This window comes from Lonchura striata, chromosome 1 (genome assembly GCF_050655825.1).
Source record: "Lonchura striata isolate lonStrDom1 chromosome 1, ASM5065582v1, whole genome shotgun sequence".
In the NCBI taxonomy this organism is placed as follows: domain Eukaryota; kingdom Metazoa; phylum Chordata; class Aves; order Passeriformes; family Estrildidae; genus Lonchura; species Lonchura striata.
The window spans coordinates 84,254,547-84,280,325 of NC_140703.1; the positions used below are offsets into that span (position 1 = coordinate 84,254,547).

Sequence of the window (25,779 nt, forward strand, 5' to 3'; positions counted from 1 at the left end):
ATGCTGTTCCATTTTGTTGCCTTGTCTCCTTCTTCTGCATCTGGGTAATAGGAAAAGTCAATTAGACTTGCCCTTGCTGTCAGCAGAAAGCACTAGACAGGAGCCAGCAAAGGAATTCACTACAGCTTTAATGTTAAGCACCCCCAGCTATGTCTGGTGCTATGAAGTCAGAGAGGAGAACATGTTAAGAGAGAGATTAACTGCAGACCCTTACCCTGCTGCCTTCTAATGTAAAATCTGCTTGCCAAGATTTAAAATAAGCTAAAACTACATAGTGATATCAGATGTCGAGTAGGGATCAAAAGCACAAATGTGTATTGATGAGTTCTTGCATTGCTACTGACTACATTGCATCTCATTTGCTGCCAAACCCTAATGACTGGGATGGTTTGTTATGCTTCAGTCTGCATTGTGTTAAGTGCAGTGACAGTCTTCAGTACTTCAAAACCAGATAAGAAAGTGAACACATCAGCTGATCATATCTTATATCTCAGAAGGGCAGTAAAATTTATAGATCTGCAAAGGGCATTTCTACCATAATTACATATAATTGTTATAGGTGGTCCGCAGTTCTAGATGGCATTTGCCAATATACGTGCTAGGGAGAATCTTTCTAAAGGTAAAAAATACTACAGAAGTCTATAATTACTTTCTTCCTGCTTATTAGTAAGAATTAATTGTGTGTTCACATCTGTGCTTTGTGTGCCAAATATATATTTTACCCTTCCCTCCACATGCATCCCGTTAGCATGGGTTCCTTTAGAAGACTACCATGTAATGGCACACTGGGGACAGCTGCAGTCTGTGGTTTAGGGGAACATTGCAGAAAGGTAGAGAAAGGTGCCCTTAGCCTCTTTCTGTGAATATTCTGTGAGGGAACATGATTATGGGGAATGAACTGTCTTTTTATAATTAAAGTAGCCCAGTCCTACAGACCTCCACTGCTATATTAGGGTACAGAATGTACAAAATTATTTTTGGTTTGTATAAATGTTCAAAGAGGGCCTTCCATATTTTGAGCAAAGGCAGTGATTGTTTAGTGATGCAAATAGGGAGATGATAAAATGAGATTTCTCTTCCTGGTTTGTGATCTTGAAACACCAGAATCTCTGCTTCTAATTTCTTTCCATAGTTCTACATGTGGACTGACACCCTTGAAACTTCCAAAATTTAGCTCAGATATTTTTAACAAGATGAAATGTGGCTGGTGCTGCCCTTGGATACAGCCAATGCAGATTCATTGGATGACTTGAACAAACCACAGGTAGCATAAACATAATTTATGTCTTCCTGGATACAGAACCAGGAAGGATATGTTTTGAGCTGTGCAGCTGAAATTAGCACAGCTGAAAAACTGACCAAAGCTTTATTGCAACATTTTTGCAAAGGCTGTGTGAGCAGGAGCATGCAGCACACTGAACCTCAGCTGTGTTACATTCTGGTGCTGGGGGAACTCGGCATCACGAAAATGATACTGCCAGAAAAAGCAGATGTTTACAATCTCTGACATAGCAGCAACAACCCATTGATTTCCAGAGGCTTAACTGTGCACAAAGGTCTCCTCCCTGCTCTGCCAGCCGTGTTCTACATTAGCTTCCCAGCCCACTTTCTGAAGACAACACTGAGAAGGAGGTAGAAGCATCTCTTCTTTACTGTCTTATGCACAGCTGAAAATATTTTGAAACACCTTCAGGTTTCACAGCATTTTTCTCTGCTGCATTAACTCTACTCACTGGCTTTAGTCTTCACATCTTAAGACTGGCAAATGAGAAGGAAAATCAAGATTTGCTTATCTATTTGTCGTAGAGTAATGAATTTTCTGCTTCAGAAGTAATGCTGGGTAGGAGAGGATGCATTGAGAGGATGAAGCAATGGACAAATATGCATCTGACCTGACAAGTTCTGTTCTCACCCAGCGCTTTTGCAGTGAACTTTTTAAACTCAACACAATGGGATTTAAGAAAAACATCAGCTCAGCACACCAGTTTTGGCAACAGTTGAATGTCAAGTTTATGCTGTTATTGCACATGCCTGTTTGCCTTAATTTACAAATAATAATTTATATAACTTTAAATTTTTTATACTACTCTTTAAGTTTCCTGTAAGTTTCCAAGTATGTTTAATTACCAGTGTAATTCACAGTATAATATATATTGTCTTCTCCTCTGTGCTCAGTATGTCTTCAGTGAAGCATTTGTACAGTGATATAAAGGATTTTAAAGAATAAAATGAGGTTGATGCACACAAGTAATTTGCTATATAAACAAAATATAATATTCTTTAACTAGATTAAGTCTACATCACTTAAGTTTTTACATCCTTTTGCAAGTGTTCTAGTTTATCATATGAGAAGGTAAAAATCAACACCTGATCACTTGATCAAATTCTCAGGCATCTGACTTGCATTATTTCAACGTTAATTTTGTGTGGAACTGTTTTAGAGCTCAGAAACATTCCTTAGTAGATAATGAAAGAGTGGAAGAAAATAATTAACTATACATCCTCAGAAGTATGCTCCTTCAGAAGCTTAAGTTTTTTTTTTTGTTTGTTTGTTTTTTTTTTTCTTTTTTGTTTTGTTTATTTTTTTTGCTGAGAGGAGGATGCATTTTTATGTTGCCAGGAGTGCTTTACTGATTGGGTTTTTGAGCTTATTTTCAAGAAGAAAATATAATTTATTTATGCTGCCATCCTCAAACACTGTTTGGGGAATGTCTGAGAAATGCCCGCTTTTGCGGGAAAAGTCAAGAGGGGTAGCCATGAACTGATACGTGGTCTCCTCCAAACTGTACAGGAAAGATTGCTGTTCTTTTTACATAGGAAGGTACTTTCTTCAAACAGGAGCCCACCACAACTTATTTCCCAACCTCAGTCACTGTATTGGTGATCCAAAATGGCAATATTGATACTAGATTTAGTTACTTTCTTTGTTAGATGCAATTGTCTACATATTATGTTAAAATACGAGCAACCAATGACCTGCTCAGTTATTTCCATTTCTTTTCAAAGTCTGGGCAAAGAGGAACTGGGAGTTCCAGCAGGCACAATGAATGAGCAATAGGAGCTATAGGAAGCACAACTCTGTAGTTCATATTAGCAGATTTCCTGCCTGAGATTTTTCAGCTAATTTCAGCTGCAGAAGTATGTGGTAAAGGAAAGTGGTCTTTTGGGTAGGGCACATGCACTCTGCCAGAGAGAACTTACAAAAAATTTGAAACTTTATACAAAGCACATTCTCCACCCTCAGATAGAGGAAACAGTCAGCAAAGTGCACAGAACAAAGATGCTTATGACTCATGAAACAGATGAATGGACTTTTACTGGCATGCCTAGTTTGAGTTGAATATGAAGGAAAAAAAAATGCCTCAGAACTTCCCTGGTGAATTAAGCAAATGCTGGATTCAGCTGTGATTATGCTTGCCACTCATATTTGGAAGTTGATTTATTTTGGAATTTGTCATATTTGTTGTTTTTCTTCATAAAATCTTCTTTTGTGTAGCCAGTAACCATGGGTCAAAAGAAGGCATGCACACATACAAAAGCTGTGGGTTGTATTTTAATAGGGATCCCTACTGCTTATCATTGCTGGTTTATGTAATTGTCTGGAAAAGGTCAGCATAGTTTGTGCTGTGAGCAACTGAAGCTGAAAAATTCAGTGCTTTTTTTTTTTTTTTTTTTTTTTCCCTGCATTGGACTTGTAATATTTTAACCAAATGCAGTATGAAAAAGGAACTGCAAGGAAAAAAAAATTACTGAATTCCAGCCTCAGGCTATTGCACCTTTCTTCTTAAATTGTGACTCTTACTAATAAAGCTGGTCCCAAATAACAGTTGGTCACAAAATATTTAGTTTAAAGACTGAACATTTTCAGATCTTCGGCTCAAAGGCAAGTCCAATGGTGCTTGGATGGATTATTTCTATATCTCTCTTATAAATTCTGTTCTAGACTAGCTATAATTTTGATTTTGTTTTCCCTGGTACATACTCAAATGTCATATTCAGTGTGATTTTTCATGTTGGTTATACTTCACTAATTATTTCTATAAGCTTTGCATATAATTTAAAATATTTTCTTTGCTTTTAGTTTGTGCTGTTCCAAGTAGCTGACTGGTTGCTTAAATACATCTCAGATGAGGATAGGGCTGAGGGAGTGTTCCTGCTCTTGGCAGAGTGAAGTTAGTCTCTGCTGTCTAGGGGAAAATCAGGAGAAGAATTCATCATCAGCTTTTATTTGGATTTCAGAGCTCTAGAAGGCAGCTCTAAGAGATTTGGGCATGGTGCTTGGTCTTTGAGGTTTGGGGAAGGACTCAGAACCTTGTATTGAGAAGAAAAGCTGACATCACCTGCAAAGCCAAGACAACCTTTTGTTCTTCTTTAGAAATGGGGAACCTGAAGAGATCACTGGCAGTGGTGCTATGTTATGGAGCTGCAATCTGAGAAAACTTAAAGCAAAGGCAACAGGATGAAAATGAAAATAGTCCAGGGAAAACACTGGCAAAGAACATTAGGTTTCTTCACCATTTTTTTCCCTTACTATTAAATATGTAATGGATGGAGTGCAAAAGATTTTATTCCAGTGTTCCTGAAAAAAGCAGTATTAATTTCTTTAATTTCTTCAAATTACAGGCTATATGTGTTACTCCTGCTATCTGTTTTTGGGAAAGCAGGCAGATAGAGAGAGATGCACAACAAAAAAATAGCTAAATTGTCTTGGAAAAATGCTTTCTTCTTCAACATTCACTTTGGAACATTCACTTTCTTCCAAATAGATGAAAAAATTCCATCAACAATTGCACAAGTTGCATTTTTACTGGGGGAACCTGGGAGTGATTCCCACCCCTTGGCTTCAGATGTACCTCTCTGCACCATTTCTGTATTAAGATGAAGACCCAGATACACATCTCTCTTGAAAAGTTAAGCATCGGAGATAGTTGCAAGATTTTTCACCATAATCACAGTGACTGGGAATCACAATATGTTATGGTCCTGCTATGGATTATGTCTGTCCTTTGACATAAATATAGTACAAATGCTAAAAAATTGAAGGCATGTTTATTACATAAGGAGTTCATCTACCCAAGTAAAGAGAAAATAATATCTAGGAGACTTGCTATGTAATTGCAGAAGCAGTCATATGCAGTGCCTTTTGACACACCTGATGTCACTTTCATAAAATATATAAAGAAACATGTGAGTAATGAGCTGTAACCAAAATAAGTTTTACTTCTGAAAGCAGTACTCTTCGAGTGAAGAAACCTGCAAGATTTACTCTGAGCAGCAGAAGCTGCAAGACAGCTGTCCCATCAGAATTAAAACAGAAGTGATGTCTTTGTTTCAGTAGGGTCTATGTACTTGTTTGTCTTTGGTTTCCTCTTTGTAGCCTTGTTTTGCCCCCAGTTCGACATAATAGAGTAAGTTAATTATTCATATTTGAATTTTATTTCATAATGAGTATGGCTTCCTGGGAACAGGACACCTGTGTGTGCATTAATTTCATTTAGAGAATAAATAAACCTAAAATAGTGCAGGCAATCATACTTTCCCTTTACATCATCTTAGATTTTTCTTACCAGTATCAGGCATTTGCATGTATGAGGCTACAGAGGTGCAATGGCCAGATAAAATTCTGTAACAACCCCTGCTGCGCTGGTGAGGAGGATTATCCTTCTGCAGATGTTAGTCAGGAGCACTGTAGACAACAGAGCTGCAGAGATACTCACCTGACATAGGTGTCAGTTCTCCTACCAAAGCCAGAATATGCAAAAAAACACAGAAAGCTAAAATCTCAGTGTGGGCAGGAGAGTGCAAGACCTAGCAGGACACTTTTCTTGGGAAAGGGAAAGAAAAAAGAGGGCCATTGACCTAGAGTGCAGTTATAGGGAGAAGGCTGGCTCCTGTAGCCCTACAATGCCAAGGACAGTCATGCACTGAAATGCACTGAAATGTGAAAGGAGTCCTGCAGGGTTGGTACCCAGTGCTGTTGGTGTTATCTTTCTATTGCCTCCTGAGCTTGTCTGAATAAGTTTGTGTCCCAGAGGAGAAGCCGGAAGGAGATGTAGGCATAGAATTTAATTCTCTGTGCATGAGGGAACAAGGCTGGAATCTGCATAAGAAACAGGGAGGATCTGAAATTAGTCATGACACAAAAAGGCTTTTATGTAATATAACCAGCTCCTCTGTGATTGCTTAGACAGCAGTTCAGCTGTCCTAAAACTGCCTGCTGGGGACCAAATGCTGACTTTCATCAAAAGATCAAATACTAAATAACAAAAATCAATGTCAGATATGTTACCCTTTGGAAGTGACTGAGAGTATGGCAACACAAAATACCAAAAAACAGTAGTCTTTTCTAAGTCAAACTGGAAGTAACACAAGGGTGTGAGTGGCAAGTATTGGTCATCGGTATTTTCTGTGCTTTTACACTGTCAGATCCCAGCTGCCTGCTTAGGCCAGATGCAGCTGTGTAGGGCAGTGTACAGCCCCCAGCTGCATCTGTGGAGGAGTCTGAACTTTCTGGCTGAACAAAGATTGAACTTTCTTCCCTTCTTCCAGAGAATGGAATTCTCTCAGCAAAAGAGCAGCTGTGGAGTATATATTCTACTGACAGGGTGGAGGAGCTGACTTCTCACAGGAGTTCTGCTTGCTCTGGATTTGGTAAAATACTTCAGGGCAAAACCTCAAAACCTCAGTCAAGACTATTTTCTGAGTCCTAGCCTGTACTGACTAAATGTCTGCCCAATGGCGCTGTACCAAGAACTACTATTTATCTTATCATCCCCTCAGAAGGAGATTAGCTCCATTGTGAAACTATGAGACTTTAAATTTCTATCAGTTAAGTCTTTGAGTGCCTTTTAATCAGCAGAAACCTGGAGTACTACACTGGTTGACTGGATTCTAACTTATCAACAATGAGAAAACACTGCTAATCTTTTCATAGGTTGCAGTTTATTTATTCATAGAGACTAAAAACAGATAACAGGAATTCATGGGCCATCCATTTAAGACTGCATACTCAAAAAACTCAAAATAAATAAGTCTACCCCAGAAAGTTTGCCAAGGTATGGTACTATTTCTTTTTCTTCTGCAGTATTTATGTATGTCAAAACTCTAACTGCTACAGCACCTGTGGTTTGTGAAGAATCTCTTCTATTTAAATCTCTAGCCCTTCCTCAATAGATGGTCTCTGAAGAAAACTGAAGATCAGCACAGCTGCAGTCTAGAGGCTTCCTATTTTCACTGTTCCCAGACATCATCCAGATAACAAAATTAATTTGTTACGGTCTGATAGCATAGAAAAATCATAGGTAGTTTGGCTTTGTTGTTTGTTTGGGTTTTTTTAGTCATAGATACTGGGTTTAGAAGAAAATCAAAACATCTCTGTCTAGGTGTGGACTTGCAAGGAGAGGAAGGCCAGTGGACTTTTTACTGGATGTTGCAGCAGTTTTGTGTTTCTGGGAGGAGTATGCAGCACACTGAGCTGAATACAAAAATACTGCTCTTAGATAATAGGATATTAAGTAACAGCCTAGGTTCTTGGGAACACTTGCAAGCCAAAAACTTGATGCTTGGGACAGGGTTAGGCAGTAGCAAACCATTTCCACTGCAGTTGAACTGGTCAGATCCTTTCAGCTCATGGAAAATTTAAACCTTATTCCTGGGCCTTCAGCTTTTCTATGCATGCATGGCGTTCTGGTGGGTTGATACTGTCAAGGCTAATGAAACACAGTATTAAAAATATGTTTTAAAGCTATAATGACAGACAGGGCTTTAGCAGATTTTCAGCACTAACAGCACTGAGTCCAAGCTTTTCTAGTCGCCTTTTCAATGTAATGTTTTGTAAATGTGATTCATAGAAATGGAGTACTAAACATAGGCCTGTTTAAATCACTGGCTTTATCTGGTCCTAGCTTCTGGAATCCTGAAATATTTGTCTGTTATAGTTGTACAAATCGGGCAAATCCAAGTCAAACATCCTAGGGGACCTGTTATTCTTTTCACCTCATGTAAATGTAATTAAGGAAAAAGCTAAAAGAATAGTTACACTGAATTATAAAAATGTTCTGCCGAGTAAGCATGTCCATCTGTCTTCTGTTTGCATGCTATGACTCACAGATGTCCGTAAATCATCCTGCTTCCTGCCTGCCCTGAAAAGAAGTTTTTACAATTAGAATGTAGCTACCTTCTTTAATTTTGATTCCTGTGCAGAAAATTCATTCTAGCAAAAATAAAATGGATGTAATTTGCTAAATAGTTAAGTAAGGAAGCAAAGTCAAAAAGTATACTTACTTTCTTATCTTTTATCTTTTTCTGTACATCGCCTCTGTGATGCTTTAAAAATCATTCTGGAGTAGTAAAACATGATGTATCTGCTGTTCCTCATTGTCTGTGTGGTCACCACCAGGATACAGGTGAGGGAGCTGGTGAAAGAGCTCACCGAGCCACTTCCCATCATTTACCAGCAGTCTTGACACACTAGGGAGGTCCCAGTTGACTGGACCTTAGGAAGTGTGAAGGACAAGTGTGAAGGAAAACCCATCTACAAAAAGGATCAGAAGCAGGATTCAGGAAGTTACAGACCTATCAGCCAGACCTCCGTGCTGGGAAAGGTCATGGAGCAGATAATTTTGAGTGCCATTGTGAGCACACACAGGACAGCCAGGGATCAGGCCCAGCCAGAATGAGTTGAGGAAAGGCATGTCCTGTTTGACCAACCTGGTGTCCTTCTATGACAGAGTGACTCACTTAGTGGATGAAGGAAATGCTTTAGATGTTGTCTGCCTGGAATTTAGTAAAACTTTCCACATCTTTTCCCACATGATTCTCCTGGGGAAACTAGTAGTATGTAGCTTGGACATATGCATTGCTCACTTCATAAAAACTGGCTGGATGGCTGGGCCCAGAGAATGGTGGTAACTGGAGTTCCATCAGGCTGGCAGACGGTCACTGGTGGTGCTCCCCAGGGCTCAGTGTTGGAGCCAGTCCTGTGTCATATCTTCGTCAGTGATCTGAATGAGGGGATCAAGTGTGCCCTCAGTCAGTTTGCAGATGACACTGAATCTGCAGGAGTATATGAAGGCTCTGCAGAGGGATCTGGGTTGATGGGTGGTGTGAGGTTTGTGCTGGGTCCTTCACCTGCGTCACAAGAAGCACAAGCAGTGCTACAGGCTGGGGGCAGTGGCTGGAAAGCTGCCCAGCAGAAAAGAAGCTGTGTGTTTGTGTTGACAGCTGGCTGGACGTGAGCCAGCAGTGTGCCTAGATGACCAAGAAGGCCAGTGACATCCTTCCTGGCTTGTATCAGCAATTCAGATGTGTTCCCAAAACGCAAGAGAAAGCATTTTGTAAATATTTACTACAAGTGCATTGTTAGCACTTGATTAATGTGACTGAAAAGAGATGAACTTTGTTCTGTTTAATGTTGTGGTCCTTTTTCATTTACTCTACTTTGTTTCTGGAAGGCAAAAGGACAACAAAAAGAGTTTAAGCAGTTTAGAGAACAAGGTTATCCTTGCAGCTAGAATAACTGTTCTGTTTTTCAGTAAAATGATAATGTATGAACATTCCTACTAGATAAGTGGAAAATTAAGAAGGTGTCATTGTGCAAAACTTTCCATACAGATAGATTGAATATGTCAAGTAAAACAACCTACCATTTGATGATGGTTTTCAAAGAGATCACTGTATTCACTTTGCTGGATTTGTACTGGAAGAGCCAGATGAAGTTGATGATGTTCTACATGCTAACTATGAAAAGTTTATTGGAAGGTTCAGAGAAGTAGCATTTCCAGCCATAGATTTGCTACTGAAGTACCAGTGAAGTCAGTTTTGTATACTCTCCATGCTGAAGCTCAGCAATGCAGAGTGTAATACATGAAGGAAATGTTAGTCTTGATGTCCCAGATACAAATCCATTTGCAAACAGTCCATAAGCTAAGGACTGTTTTGTTTAGCCACAGACATAAGGGTTTTGTGTCCAACTTCAATAAGCATTTAAACTAACACAGCAAGGACATAAGTAATTATTAGTGCAAGCAGCTGTGTGAAACAGTTTGGGTAGCTTTTCAGATAAGGAGAACTGCTAGTGAGAATGCTGATAGAAACTGACATTTATTCTCAGCTAGTGACCTTCTGTGATGTTATTTAGTTGAACTTGAGAATTTGAAATAACGTCCTTCATTTTGAATAAGAGAAGGGGTAAAATACATCCATTAAAGATTATCAGCAAGTGCAAAATAATCTTCACAGCTTTGTGACTACTGCTTCCCCCTCTCTGCAAGCCATCCATTCCTGAGGTTTGTGGTTCTGATGCTTTTAATAAATACCTACTGTGTTCCTTTAACTGTCTAGCTGCTGTTCCAGATCAGCCTCTCTAGGCATCAGATCTGGCAGAGTGATGATTCATTAGTGTACCCTTGACACTCAGTTGTTTTATAAATAGGACTAGTTTTGTAATAGCCTAGGATTTCCATAAAAAGAGGCTGAAAACAACTTCAATTAATGTATTGTATTTTCTCAGAGTATTGTGTCAGTCTTGACTTTTGGTATGACACCTATGGATTCTGAGCCCCAAGTCTTTGGTAATTGTATTTCTTGTTCTCTTTCCTGCAGGATTTCTTTGCTGTGCAGCCTGTATATTGAACATATTGTAACAGCTTTTAGGGAAGGAAAACTTTTTATAAAAACTGTCTTCCAAAAGTACATTACAGTCTCAAGCATGCTTCATAGAGGTGTTTGCATTCAAAACAATTTACAAAACGATTTTGAATCTTCCTGGTAACGTACATGAAATCTGACTAATAAAAGGCAAGTAGAGTACTCTTCTTAGTCCTGCAGGGCACAAAGCAGAAAGTAAATGCTGGAAAGAGCTGCTCTAAAACTAGTGGTAAATGCTAGACCTATTGTTTACAGTTTCACTAGAGCTCTGGAGGCGCTGACTTCAGCCAGTTAAGAGCCACCATGAAAGATATCTTTTGCAAAAAATGGCAAGATGTGATTGCTTGTCTTAATGCAAGTAATACTCTATGATTTACCTTTTCCATAGAATGAATGTGCAATTGATTCTACTGGTCTCTTACTGTGTTTCAGGTTTGCAATGCTCAGGCTCTGCAGGTGATGTACTCAAGGTGTGTTCACACATGGCTGCTTGGGAATGGTGCCAGCGCCCTAAGAGTCCTCTGAAATACCATGACTCACACATCACACAGGCTGTCATGATCACAGTGGGAGATGGCAGCTGCATGTGAAGGCTTATTTCTCAGATCTCCTTACCTCCTTGGTGGAGATGTGACATATCAGAGGTGTGTTCTTTTGGGAGAATTATGAGATTGGCACATTCATACTTTTGTCCATGACTTAACACAATCAATGAAATAGCATCTTCATATTGGCTCAACTTATCATTCTGACACAGGTATTTGAAAGAAATTTAAATTCTACTTTTTATCATACCCAGGTCATATAGAGTAGATAAGATTATTCATACAGAGTAGATAAGAGCAAGGACTGTCTATTTTTGTGTTTGTATGTGAGGGTATTGCACTCACTCACTGCTACAGGGAGAAACATTTGGGAAATGACTGGCAAATAGCAACAGAAAACAATAGGTCTTTTTTGCTATTTATAAGATGAACTCTTCTACAATCATAATGAAGAGTCTGACATTGCAAACACAGAATCACAGAATCATTGAAGTCAGAAGGCATCTCTTGAAACCATCTAGTCAGCACCCCATCTGAAGCAAGGTAAGCCAGAGCAAGCTGCTCAGGACAAACCTCATACTGATCATCAAATGATACTGGATTATTGAAAAATGACAGTAGTTTATTAAAATAATGTACTTTGTCTTACCAGATTCTGTACTTAACAATCATGGTTCCTGTTTGTAACTATTTCTCTGAAACCATGACAGTGAAGAGTTGTAACTGAGAAAACAAAGGTCTGTTAATCACATGATTCCAAGAGCTGAAGTTTTAGGACAAAAAAAAATGTACAGAGATTTTTTAATTATGCAAACAGCATGTCACCGCTGTTCTAGACTCCACACAAAGCTATATAGAATCTAGAACTAACATCCAGCCCTTGAGCAGAACAGTGGATATGAATTAAGTATCTGTAGTGTGAAAATAATGTATTTTATAATCAAGAACTTCCTCAGGCTTTGCTCATCTCAGGGATGAAAACTAGCAACTGGTTTAGAAAGAACCCACAGCTGATCTCAGCTACCATCAGACTTTTTAATGAAAGAGCCATTCCACTTGTTCTTGGCAAAGATTGATTGCTTCAAAAACAGCAAAGGAGAGGGAAATGTTGATGAATTACTTTGAAATCTACAAATAGCCATAAGCATTCTTTCCCTTCCTCTTCTGGAAGTTTCAAATTCTTACTTACGTCATTTGCATTTCCATCACATGACTTTCAGTGATTCATCCCCATCCCTGTTTGTCATAACTCTCCTTTCACCCTCCTTGTTTACATTTACATCTACCTCACCCTGAGCTTGTTTGTTTGTTTTTAAAATAACGTGTTCTTATTCATTTAAGTACTCCATAAAGGTCCTGGAGACAGGAGACTTTCCTACTTCTGTGAGTAATGTCTCAGGCATGATGTATCTAGGATTTTCAAAGGATCCAAACAGGTTGGTTTCTTAAAATTAATGAACAGGTAGAGCCAGAAAATTCTTTGGCTGGTTGGTGGTTGGGTTTTTTTCAAAGATCCTCTGATGGGCTTGGTTTGGCTACAGGGGTCAGTAGAGGTAATTGATTTTTTGCCCCTCTAACTTTTCTACAAGCATACTATATCACTTCTGAGAAAGCTGACACTGTTTTAAAATTTCCCATGGGTACTATGAATTCCTTTATCTCACATCATATTGCCAACTACCAGTAGGCATCAATCAAGGGGCCTATTCAACAAGATGCTATTGACCTTGAAAATGGCTTTTTATGCCTTATTGAAGTAAATCTGATCTGACTTTACAAGATGACCTAGAGGAGAATTTTTACCAAAAATGGGTCTACTTCTGGTAGGTTATTTTCTATTCCTATTTATTTGTAGATACAGGACATCTTATCTTGGGCTTTGTTTAGAGAAATATATCTTCTTCTAAAAGCTTCATCTTTTAAAATCTGATTTTCTGTATTTTTTCATCTGACTTCAATTTTTTTTTTTTTTTCAAGTAGAACCCCTGCAGATTAACACTGCTCTAATGCATAACTCCATAATACTGAAAGGAGAGAGTTGTGAGAGATCTGCTATATTCTTATTTTCTCCATAGCTCTGTTACAGGACTACTGCACTGCTGAGTGTTCTCTTTGCACTGGTACTGGCAGCCCTCCCATCCATAACTGTAGTGTAGAGTTATATAGCCTCTAGAGGCTTCTACGCTAAGCAAAAACACATGGGGCAGGGGTGCAGAGTCCAGATAAAAATAAGAAAAAATGGCCACCAAGTAATTAATATTACATCGTGATCAGGATTGCTGAGGTTAATTTGGATTTGGTTTTGGGATGTTTGGTTTTGTATTAAAAATATTTGTTGAAATGTTTATGTTCTTTTTTTCTTGAAAATAACCATATGAAAGCCAATTGATAAAATATGAACTTTGCAAGTAAAAGTTGATTAGCGACTAGAAAGTGGATATTGATCAAAAGACACAACTGTGTCAGAGTTGAATGAACAGGGGAAAATTAGAAATTATAATCAATAAACACTAAAAAAATAAATTGTCAATTTTAATAAACAAATTTTATAATAAAGTTTGTGATCTGCCAAGTGAAATTAAAAGACAAACTCCCAGTGTTTTGGAAGAAGTCATGATACTCCGAATCACAAGAGCGTGCACCCTGTGTTTGGCTGGGACAAAATTAAGTTACAGTGCTGTGTTTTGGATTTCTGTTGCTCAGTAGTGCTTAGTCTAAGTCAAGAACTTTTCAGGCTCACATCTTCCCTGCCAGTGTGCAGGTATAGAAGCAGCAAAGAGGGAGCATGGCAAGGACAACCGATCCAAACTGGCCAAATGGGTATTCCATACCACAGAATATCAGTAGATAAACTGGGGGAGTTGGGCAAGAGGGGCTGATCTCTTCTTGGGGATGGGCTGGGCATCAGTCAGCAGGTGCTGACAATTGGACTGTGTATTTGTCTTTCTTTGGTTTTATTCCTCTCTCTCTCTCTCTCTCCATTTCTCTCCATTATGACTACTTTGATGATTATTACTAATAATATTTTACTGAAATTATTAAACTGTTCTCATTTAAACTGATGGGTTTCATCTTTTTCTGATTCTCTTCCCCATCCCACTGGGGATGAGGACAGAGGCAGTGGCTGTATGGTACCTTGTTAGTGACTGTGGTTACACCGTGACAGCAGTGCAGTAGAAAATACAGACTGGGCTTCCTGGCTTTAAGGAAGAAAACACACCTGTGTGTTTACTGACACCTTCACTCATATCCTTTTCCATTATTTATTGCCAGGAAGCTGGAATATATGACCTAATTCCTGAGGTGGGTCCTTCAATTTTCCTGTTAAGAATAACTTGTCCAATAGATGTAAATCTTGAGGAAGGTTCTTGAGGCCTCTCAGAAAGGAAAAAGAAAGCTAAGTAAAGTTCTTTTTCTTCATCCCCCTGTTCTAGGGTGCTCCTATTAGTTTTCCTCTGGGCAGTGCTCCTGCCCTGCTTCTCTTTTCAATACCACTTGAGTCTTCCAAAGTTTCATTTTGTTTCCATCTGACTGAAAGGAACATAATAGATGCGGAAACTGAGAGAAAGATTAGTGAGCTGCTCGTGTCCCTTTTCTCTCATCAGATACCTTGCAGCTGGATATAGTTGATGCATTGAACCCATCTTGTTCTTTATAAACTTGACAGATCTTGGTTATAAACCAGAAAAATCCATGCTGCAAACTGCAGCTGTTAAGGAGCTGACCCACCAGCGCTTCAGATCTCTGCTGTAGCAATGGGAGGACAGTTGGCTATGGCACAGCACCCTGTTCTAAGCAAAGTGACCCTCACGTGAGAGCCACCTGCACACAAATCACTCACTGATCTCCCTTTTAAATGAACACACAGCTGCTGGGTCTCAGGGGGCAAGGAAGGGGCCTCTGGTCACTGCAGAGGCTGGCATGTGTGGAGCCATGTGATGTGTCTGGGATAGAGGTGAAGATGCAGATGGTGACTTCTGATATAGTGATGGGACATGGCAAGCCAGGAGGGGTGGCTTCAGTTTCCTTTCCAGCACACCTTTTCTCAGAGAGCAGGCAGTGGAGGGGCAGAGTAGGAGACTACTTCTCACTCCTTCTCTCCCACATCTCTTCAAGGGATGTCTTGAAGAGCCCTCACCTTTGTGGTCACACTAGGTACTTATGGCTACCTCTGAGCTCCAACTTGAAAAGATCACTACTAGCATATTTTTAATAATAGTATATTAATGTACGTTAATATATATGAGTGTATATTAATATATATGAATATATATTAATAACAGGTGCTGCCAAAAGCAGTACAGACATTAATTTTATTAGTAAACTATGAATACCTAAAATGTGCATGTAACCTCTTCAGTGACCCCAGAGCATACTGAGGTTATCAGGAAGATACAGCTGGCAATGTTAGGGCTCTAATCAGGAAACACTCCTAAGAATGTTGAAGATAACAAAGACATTCTGTTGGAGAAAAAAGCAACCAACCATGGTACAGAGGTCACACAACCCAACCATTTACAGAGCAGTTTGTAACAACCTGAACAGGCAGAGACTGAATATTCAAGATCCTGATGAAAACCACTAGTTCTGCAAACAGTTTTGCTTCAGCACTGAGTATGCAGAAATGTTCACTTGTTACCTTGTAACAAGTTTAAGTGTTAGAACATCATGAGAGGGAACAAATAACCTACATTTATATTCTTGCCAAGGCTCTGTTGTACATTAGTTACAATTTCCTGTCTTATGTATAAAATGAAAAATCCCTCTATTTCCAGCCAGGTAATTTTTCCTAGAGATAGGGAGGTAAATGGACCTCAAAATTAGGTGATGACTTTGTTGACTTTGCATTTGTCATCACTGGTGATTGTAGGGTCCACATGATAAACACTGATGGCTCATATGATGAGTGAGGATGCATTTTAAAATAATCATGATTCATTTGCTTTTCTCCTACAGAAAGTTATTTCACACAACAGCCACGAGGGGAAAATGGCAGGAAGGGAACAGCTGTTAACAAGCCTTTAATAAATCACTCTAGTGGCCATTTAGGTGAGACTTAAGAGTGATGGAAGGAGGAAACTACTTAGAATTTTGTACAGCAGAATCTTGTTATGAGAGAACTCCAGGACAAGATAATTTCCTTCCTTTATAAATACAAAAAGTATGACTTTACTAGCATGCATCACAAGGCCAGTGCTTAACCAGACATGCAGTCTCATCTCAGATACAGAGTAGAACCTGTTATAAAGGACTATCAGCTGAGTTAGCTGGGATCTCATGTTAACACTAATCCCAACTCCTTGGTGAGCAAGTACAGAGCAAAAGGACATACAGTCAGAGTACTATGCAATCACTGTAATGCATTCATATTCCCAAGGAAATAATTGCTGGATTTTTTTATAAGATTTTCTTTTTTTACTATGTAGTGGTAGCAGAGATGTAGCAAGACTGAGCTTAACAGAGGTGAATGCCTCTGTTGGTTGGGGAAACAAAAGATCTGCTCTACTAACATTTGTTATGGATGAGCTCAACTTACAATTATACAAATTCTTCTGTATTCAGCCTTTGAATCTGGCATTTTCATCTAACTGGCTTTATAAACAAAACTTGGCTCTAGGTAGCAGTTGATATTCAACAACTTCACAAATTTTTTGGTAACTAGCCTGTAAGGAAATCACAGAAGCAACTGATATTGCTAACAATAAGGATTGATAAAAATATCTCTTTGGAGAACTGAAGTTAAAAGGAATAGATTATAAAGAAATGAAGAATAGCAAATATCTTCTGCTCATAATGTTTCCCTTTCTCCTTTTCCCCTACCCCAGTTTTTCAAGCATTAGTAGCGTTAGCTTCTGGTTATCATATTGTTGAATCTTCCTCTTCATTAATTCCTGGCTCATCTTCTTCCAAATCATGCCAAAATTTAACCCAGTGTGAAATTTTATGATGAGGTTGCAAAGTAGAAACTTAGCAGGGGAAGCTGATGTCAACATCCAAAGGAGTTATACAGTCCTGTGCATCTTTTAAGGGAGATCTTTGAGTGGTAGCTGCTCTGATCCAGCTCTACACTCAGAGATTAAATTAAAACAAACAAATCAAAAACAACCAAAACCCAAACAAAACCCCCCAAACACCAGCCAAAACCAGCAGAAAAAACATTTCCTCCTCTGCTTTCCAAACTGTAACTGGCTTCATGCCAAAGATTCACAGTTCTTTCTTCCAAAATTAATTTTTCCAGTGTTATAAATTCCACCTACTTCCAACTGGAATACTGGTGAATTTTGAATAATTATTTTAGTTGCAGCAGAAAGAAGAAAGTATACCTAGGGCCAGTGCAAACAATATAACTTAATATTCTAAGTGTCCTATCAGCAGTGCTTTCTTTCTTCATCCCTTCTTTGTCATTGTTAAAAATACACTATGATGCCTCTCTCCCTGGCCTCACAGTTTATATTCCATATAAATAAAATCTCTCTTTTCATGAATATGGCTTTGGGCTACCAGTAAGTTGTACAAGCTGACAAGTTTTTTAAATTATGATTTAAAGTAAAATTTCCAGAAATACAACCCTGCCAGCTCTCCACACTTCCTGTATCCTCATTCTTTTCTTCATACTTTTCAGCTAATGATATCTCAAGACAGTGTTTACATGGAGAAGCTGAGGCACAGGAAATCTGCAGATGTTTGATGAAATCAGACAGAGATCCAGGAACTGAAGGAGAAGAGTTGTTCTGGCCTTTCAGCATATGCCAGGCAAGCAAAGAAAGTATGGGCCAAACGAAAAGAAAAAAAATCTCTCTAACAGAAATAAAGCATTTGTCATATGCTGAAAACCTGACAAAAACCCCCACTGGCTATTAATTCCTTCTCTAACTTTACATATGAGAAAGTCTAAAGAAGACCAAAGGAAGCTGAACCAACATTTAAAAGTTTTGCATTGCAAAACTCTCATCAGTATGCAGGAGGCTATTCTTTCATAGTAACACTGTCATTGCCATCTTTCAAATTTTGGTGTGGGTTTTTACCTTATATAAAATTATTAAAGTTCCTAGTCTTCAGAAAAGAAAGCATGCCTCCTGCAGGTGCAGTGTGCAGCCTTCTGCATTACTGTACCTCTGATTCTTCATTTTATCCAATGAAATTTAAAATAAACTTTAGCAAAAGGGTTTTAGAGAACCTCACGGGAGCATATCTCACAGGCCATGAGGTACTCCTGGGATATGAGTGCTGTGAGGAGGATGTGTGGACTTGAGCTCTCTCTGTATCAAGTGACTTGATATAGAAGACATGAAGAAGGGGACCTTATACTCACCCTTCTTTGAAAAACAACTAAGGCCTTTCTAGCTGAAGCAAAACAATATCTGCAGATTCCACACAGAGTTAGGAAGTTGCCTGCTTCTCCCTGTAGACAAAGCTCATTTTATGTTTGTACTCTGAACACTGGTATCTGTGGCACCACAAAATGCCTGATTCTCTCTGAAGCTTTTTGGGACTTGTTGGGAGAGCTGCACAGGCAGCACTGAGCATTATGCTAAGTTCTCCATGTGAATGTTTCCTTCCCTACTGTTCAATAGAGCAATTTTTAAGACTATCAAAGCAGGATACTTCTTTGCATAATATTAATCAACAAAAGCAGTAAGGAAATAGTGTGCTTCTGAGTCCCTTGTCAATGAAAATGTGAAAAAGGTGTTCAGGATCTCTAATGTCACAATTAAGACAGAGCTGTATATGACACACATCTCCTGTTGCAGGGACAACCCACAGTTTAGATTCTTTAATCCTTTGTAAAATGTAATTCCCACTGGTCCTTGCTACAAGACAGAAAAGGGACCCTTAGTCACTCACTGTGGAAAAGCACATGATAAAGGTTGGGAGCTGGCTATAAATAAATTCTCAATGTGTTTATCAAATTTTCCTACAGAAGTAGTCCAAGTTTTCATAACCTTTTATTAATACTGAGAGAGCAGCACAAGGCAGTGTTCAGCTTTTCCAGTGCAAAACTGTGAGCATCTTTCCAACAGAGGAAAATGCACAGTTTTGGACTTGCAGAGTAAGCACAGCTGAGAAGTTCATTTTAATCAGGGTGAGCTTTGTAGAAGACTCCCACTTTTACCTTTTCAAGGTTGTGTGAACAGAGGTGTTCAGTAACATTAATCAAATTGTTAATGGTACTTCGGCAAAATTACAAAATTACTGTCTCAAAAGTAAATATATACTGGAGGTGCACATTTTGCAGCTGTTAATTGCTGTCTTGTACCATTTGGGAATCTGTAGTGTGATGTAAGTCTTAAAAAGATTGGGGTATTTCACACTGGTCCTGGTATGCCACTCTGTGCCCAGGGAGGAAGGAATTCTTTCCTGAGCAGCTATTTCCTTTGTCAGTATGCTGCTTTGTGGGAAGTTCACTTGTCATTATTTCAACCCAGCTTGTGTGATGTATCTGTTTTCCGTGACTGTCTGTATTCTATGATAAAGGTGCTTCAAGAAACTGAATGAATTCACCATCACATTGCTCCCATGGGAGAGGGAGATTGTACCCTTCACATTTAAGCAAGAAGCAAATGAGATGCAGAGGAACAGAGGAAAATCTTCCCACTGTTTTGGAAAGTCCAGCCTGAATCCTCTGCAGCCTGATTTTTTGAGAGCACCCTATATTATCACTTGGGTTTAAGCTGCAGTTTGCAAGAAGCAGGGTGCCAATATTCACTTATAAATTTTGATGATAACATAAGTAGTGACATACAGAATTTCAGATTCTGTGAGGATATTTCTTTAAAAAAGCACTGTAACAGTGTTCTGATACTTCAGTGGCTCAGTTGGGTCCACTAGAGCATAAAACAGGTATTATATGAAGAACAAATTTCTCCCTTTCTACCACATATTTATATAAATTTGTTCTTATGCTAGCACAGATAATACAAGACTCCAGACTAGCAATCAGACTGCCACCATGAGGCTTCATGATTCGTATGTGCCACTCTATCACTCTGATAGCTATTTATCTTAGATCACAGCTCTCCTAGACACAGTCTAAATTATTTGCCTCTCAAGAGACAGCAGTCAGGCATTCTGCAAGTCATAAAGAGGAAAAATATGCTGATCAAGTGCAATGCACAAGCTGCATTTAAACACATCACCATCCCAGCAGGTGCTTAAGAGGTGCCTGGGTCTGGTGCTGGATGATGGTTTAGTGGTTTAGGGGCTGCACTGATATGGCCAGGTTGATAGCTGGACTTGATGATCCTAAAGGTCTCTTCCAGCTTTGATGACTCTGTGACTGTATATTGTTACTTTCTCTTCTGTTGTGTTTCTTTCTAGTACACCAAAATTGGGTGAAATTTAGTTGCAAATTAGGATTTGTTTAGATTTTTCCCAGAAATGGTAGCTCTATTTACTTTCTTTTCTCATCAGTTGTTATGTCCTATTTTGAATAAATGACAAAGCAGCCACTGGGCATAACCATTCAATTTTGTTTTCACAGAACATGCTAATGAAAGTAAGCCTAGAAATTTATGTGCTGTGTCTGGCTACAAACTTTTAATGATGAGCAAGCTGTGTTTTATAAGCTGTTAAAGGATTTTGCTGACTACACTTTTACGAGCAAGGGTTTTGAGGGCAGCACTTCATCCTGCAGCCCACCTGTCCCCCAGTAGCCAGCATATTCAGGGTATGTACTGAGGCACCAGGAGGTACAGCCAAGTGGGCATGAGGATGCATTTGCAGTCCCACACGTATCCCTCTAGGTTGTGCTCAAAATTCAGGCTGAACACAAAAATACATTCCCCCTTTTAATCCTTCAGGCTGGAAGTACGCTGCTCTGGCATGCCACTTGCAATCTAGGCACTCAGAGGATGGTAGAAAAATAAAGAAGGGGGGATTTTTAGAAAACTAGCACCTTCACCATCGATTAAAAAATCCCTCCTGGATCTGATGAAGTGTCAGAAACAAGAAATCAAGTATCCCTCTCTGTTAATGTTATCGTTCCACACAAAAGAAGATACATGAAAGTGTCTTCAAGTGGCATGAAATTTATTAGTGAGTTGCATTCTTCCAGCTTGTGAGATGAAAAAAAACAGAGTTATACACATTGTAGTTATGCCAGTGGCAATATACTATATAGAAGGGATCACCTGTAAATAAACAAAGATTAAAAAAAAAAACATAAAAGAATAATGTGTGATGATGTGATTATGATCTTAGGAGCAGAACCTTACAACCCCATTTGGTGTGTAAAGCACTGTGAATATTACTTTTTCCCCTTTGGCTTTATCTCTTATTGCTTCATCTCTTATTGCTTCTGAAGATTGAAATTGTATTTTCACCCTCACTTTACAATGACTTTGGAGTAATTGGTTAACAAAATACATAAAGCTGAGGTGAAGAAAGATTTACTGCAGCAGTTTTAGTTGTATCCATACTGATACAACAGTTGTATCCATACTGATAACCTCATCTGTCCTTAAAAATCCAACTGGAAAATTCTGCACCTATAGGATAATGCTCCTGGATCTTGCTACAGCTACTGAGCAAACTGCTTGGAGTACATAGGGTGACATTAAAATTATAGGAAAATAAATTTACAAGAGATTATGGCAGGATACAAATGAACTAGGTCCATAAAATCAACAATCCCTTGTTCAGCTTGTGAGAAAAATTATGAGCTTTAAAATATTAACATATAAATCTAGTGATTAAATCAATTAAGAAAATTAATTTTCTTTTTTTTTTCTGATAGGGCAGAAAGGAAATCTTTAACTCTTACAAGGAGTTAAAGAAATGAAATTAGCAAATTTTGTTTCATTTTCTTAGCCTGGTTTGATCTCCTGTTCTAACTTTATATATTTTTAATCAATATATATTTGGAGTAATATGATCAAGTCCATAATTGCACTTCTGTCTAACATTTTCTTTACTTAGCATTGCTTGAGTCAGCTTAGAGAAGTCTGTTTTTTCTCCTATCTTTCTGGAAATTGTGATAGGCAAGCAAATAAATTCTGAAGGTCTCAAGGCAGCTAATTATGCTGGGCTACTTTTTTTGATGACGTTTGAATTTCTACCATTATTTAATTTTCCAAGATAAACCTGCTAAAGTTTTTATTCTTTTAGAAAGACACCTAAAATTCTGGTAAGAAACACTCAGAATGGCCTGTGCATTTTGGACCAGCTCTTCAGTCTTCATGCATGGAGCCATATGCAGGCTAGGTTCCTTTCTCCTGCAGAAAGCAGCATCTGTTCCTTACACCATCCCTATCTTCTCAGGGATGCACATTCCTTTGTCATCTTGCACATATCTTGCACATTCCTTTGTCATCTCTTTTTGGCCTAACATGGTCAAAAAACTGTATCTTACACATAACCAATCTCCCAAGGCATTGCTTAAAAAGTCTATTTGAGTCCAATAGCTTTGCTGTATCTCCTCTATTTGAGTCTAATAGCCTTGCTGTATTTCCTCTACTGTTGGGAAGGATGGATAAATATGATTGCCTGGCAAAAGATTTACAATAGTACAGCCAGGATGAAAACAATCCCCCCTACTGGTTGGACAATGCCCTTACCTACAGATAGGTCCAAAAGTCAAATGGACTGTTCTGTCTCAACCCCTAAAATGTATGGCTCATCCCACACCTGTAACCCTCCCCTGAAACATCAGGTGTCTGAGACCCCATTGGCCCAAGTCTTGTTCTAGCCCACCTTGAAGCCCCCTGATAAGGGGTCTCTGAGGAGCCAGATGCTCTCTTGGAACTTCCCCTCTCTTGGAACTTCCCCACTCTTGGAACTTCCCCACTCTTGGAACTTCCCCTCTCTTGGAACTTCCCCTCTCTTGGAACTTCCCCACTCTTGGAACTTCCCTTCTCTTGGAACTTCCCCACTCTTGGAACTTCCCCTCTCTTGGAACTTCCCCTCTCTTGCAACTTCCTCTCTCTTGGAACTTCCCCACTCTTGGAACTTCCCCTCTCTTGGAACTCCCCTCTCTTGGAACCCCCACCCCCTTAGAACTTCCACCCTCTCCTAGACCATCCTCTCTACCCCTTGTCTCTCCCCTCCCTCATTCCCTCAGGCCTTGCCACGTGCTGCATCTGGCAGCTCCAACCTTTCACCATCCCTAAAAAACCTTATATCCTAAGAGCAGCCTTCAGAGCAGCCTTCTCGTCTCCATTCATCCAAACCGTCCTGGAGCTCAGCCTTTCCTGCACTCTACCATAAACATTTCCGAAATTCTTTGGATTAGGAACAGTCTTCAAACTCTATTCAGCTCCTAAGTTACAGTTCAGGCTATGGCTGGAGCTCCTCAGTGCTGTTAAAGACACCTATCTGGAAGACTTAATTCTGCTTATGTCTCTTATGCATCATGATATCATATTCTTTTCCTAGGAAGAGCTGCCATAGACTGGTTCTGTGTTAAATTAGACATGATAGAAGCTGTTCTCATTTTTCCTTGAAGTGCACAGTGTTTTTTCTCTACAATATTGACTTAACAATTTATACATATTTTATATTTACAAGTACCAATGGAAGTAAAAACTGAGTTTGCAAACATATCAATGTAATTCTCTCATGAATTCCTAGCACCCTTTCAGCAGCAATTTCCACTCACACAACTTCAACATGAAGATAAGAGTAAGTTCCTTTATTTTTTTGTGAGCATGATTTACAGAAGGGGTGATAAAAATCAATTATAATTATGGCTAACACACTAAAAAAAAACTACTTGAGCTGTGATACTAGGGAGCAAGTTAATTGTATAAAGTGTTAATAAGTATGCAATCTGTTCCTGCTTTATCTAACATTTTTTACATTACAAACTGGAAAACCCAAGGAGTTAATGGTACCAGTGGGCAAAATTCCTCCCACTTTCATCCCGTCCCAAGTCAGTGTCAATATCCATTGATTTTTGTAGGTCTCAGACAGTGGCACATAACACATGCTTCAGTTTTGTGCATACCTAAGTGCACATAATACTTAAGTAGGTATGCGTATTTCTGAAGCCAGGAAATGGTAAAGGATCTTACTTTTATTTCACACTGAGTAACAGTGGGTGAAGCTGTGCTGTGCCATGATTTATTTTTTCCTTAGTAGCCAGCCCTCTAATACAAGCTCTCCTTCCTCACATTTCCTGCTTTTATGAGAGAGAGGTGCTGTTATTTAGCACGTGGCTTTGTCTGCTCTACTTCATGATAAAATGACAAATGTAGAAGAATAGCAAAAAAAGCCAAAAATTGCTATGATAACACAGCCATTTTTTCGCCTTTTAAAGAACAATGTATGAATAAATTATCTATAATAGCATATGATTATCTTTTACAGTATCTACATTATAAGAAGCATAAATGCTTCAGAAAGGTAAAAATTAGTTTTGCAGTGCTTTTTATTTTGTTGTTCAAGGTACGCTGCACTATATGGAATGGAATTAATACCCAATAAATGTATAAAATAAAGAAGGGAAGCTTAATTCTTCATACTGGATATAACTGACAACATTGTGTCATTTTGTTGGCCAACAGGTTTTTGCTTTGTGTTTTTTCTTAGAAGCATTCAAGCTTTGACATGCCTATGTACAATTGCAGAACAATTCTCATTTACCTGGCACTAAATTGCAGTAAATCAAGAGTTTAAAACAGAATAATCTGTCATGGGAGAATGCTGCATGTGGTTAAGCCATTGTATCCTTGAAATGTTGTATGTTAAAATGCCAAGATGGGAAATTGTATTAGCCAAACTCCTCTCTGTCTGCCAGTAACTGCTTTGAGTGGAAATCAAGTGTTACGAAGAACCTGAACTGGGGCAAATCCCTTCCTGAGTGAGGGACTGGTACACAGACATACCTGTCCCTTTCTAATTAGCTTCAGCAGTCACTTTGCCCATTATTCAATTAGCACTTTGTAATTGTAATTTCATTCTAACCCTATTTTTGATTTTATATAATGCCTCAAGCAGGCTAAAGTTCTTTTCCTTCTGTCAGAAGGGAGTTACTAGGAGGGAGCTGGAACGGCCCTGACACTGAGCCTGCTATGTGAAAATGTACATTGTACCCTTCAGCTAGATCTAATTTAGAAATCTTTGAGCTCTTAATGATTTCCTATAGTTTGGCCTAATTGAATCTAAGTGCTTTTGCATTAAAACTGGAATGCCCAGCTGGGCTGAAGCTGAAAATCTGTGACCCTGAAACACAGTCCCAGAAACACAGAAACCCTCCTCTATGTTGGCAGTTGCCATCCACTGCAGCAAAGCCACAGCCATCTTTCATTTAGACCCAGTGCACAGATTGCAAAAATAATTTGGTTAAGACCGGTCTTCTGCAAAACTGGATTACCACCAACACATGCAGCAGTTCTATGCAGATGCTGCTGCAGCCAGAGGGACTCTACTGCTGGAGCTGCTCTGTCCAAAGGTCCCCCTGGGAGGGAAAGGGGCTCTATTTCTGCTGGGAAATGTGCCACCCAGGTCAGCATCACAGTGGGGAGCTGGCCTCTGGAGCTCTGCCCTCTCTGTCTGGCTTGAGATGCTGTTTATGATTGACCAGCACCTCAAAAATTCTGCCTCCGGAGCAGGGGAGACATGATGGCAGACTTGGATGAAGCAGCCTGGG

General features: G+C 39.1%; 1 long non-coding RNA gene across 2 annotated transcripts in view; it reads left to right on the plus strand.

Moving 5' to 3' along the window:
• Positions 1-25,779, plus strand: part of LOC146768744 (uncharacterized) — a 51,853-nt gene that overhangs the window by 8,160 nt on the left and 17,914 nt on the right. Inside the window, exon 3 of one of the 2 annotated variants that reach the window (XR_014956070.1) lies at positions 1-25,779. This exon is cut by the window's right edge and continues 17,914 nt beyond it. This is a non-coding gene — a long non-coding RNA (uncharacterized LOC146768744). The other variant, XR_014956071.1, reaches the window with a different exon arrangement.